Below are 208 nucleotides of genomic sequence, written 5' to 3'. Positions count from 1 at the left end.
TCCACCTACCAGTACCAACAAATGCTTTTGTTGGGCCCTGGAGGGTTTAGAGGTAATTCAAGGCAAACACATTTCCCTGGAAAGTATATTTTGTATCTCTTTAAAACAAATTATTTGTGTAAATAAAGAAACAAACAAAACATTTGTAATTTTACAGTTACTATTTGGTGGCCAGGGCTGGGAGCGTGTTAATTATTGAGCTTTAGAG

At 36.1% G+C, this 208-nt stretch overlaps 1 protein-coding gene across 1 annotated transcript in view; it reads left to right on the top strand.

Annotated features, from left to right (window-relative positions):
- meiob (meiosis specific with OB-fold) overlaps window positions 1-208 on the top strand; it is a 6,351-nt gene that overhangs the window by 2,055 nt on the left and 4,088 nt on the right. The gene's annotated exons all lie outside the window — the stretch shown is intronic.

This window comes from Morone saxatilis, unplaced genomic scaffold (genome assembly GCF_004916995.1).
Source record: "Morone saxatilis isolate NCDOM2014 unplaced genomic scaffold, NCSU_SB_2.0 Contig1, whole genome shotgun sequence".
In the NCBI taxonomy this organism is placed as follows: domain Eukaryota; kingdom Metazoa; phylum Chordata; class Actinopteri; family Moronidae; genus Morone; species Morone saxatilis.
The sequence above is the reverse complement of the archived record's forward strand: the minus strand, read 5'-3'. Positions and strand labels throughout refer to the sequence as shown.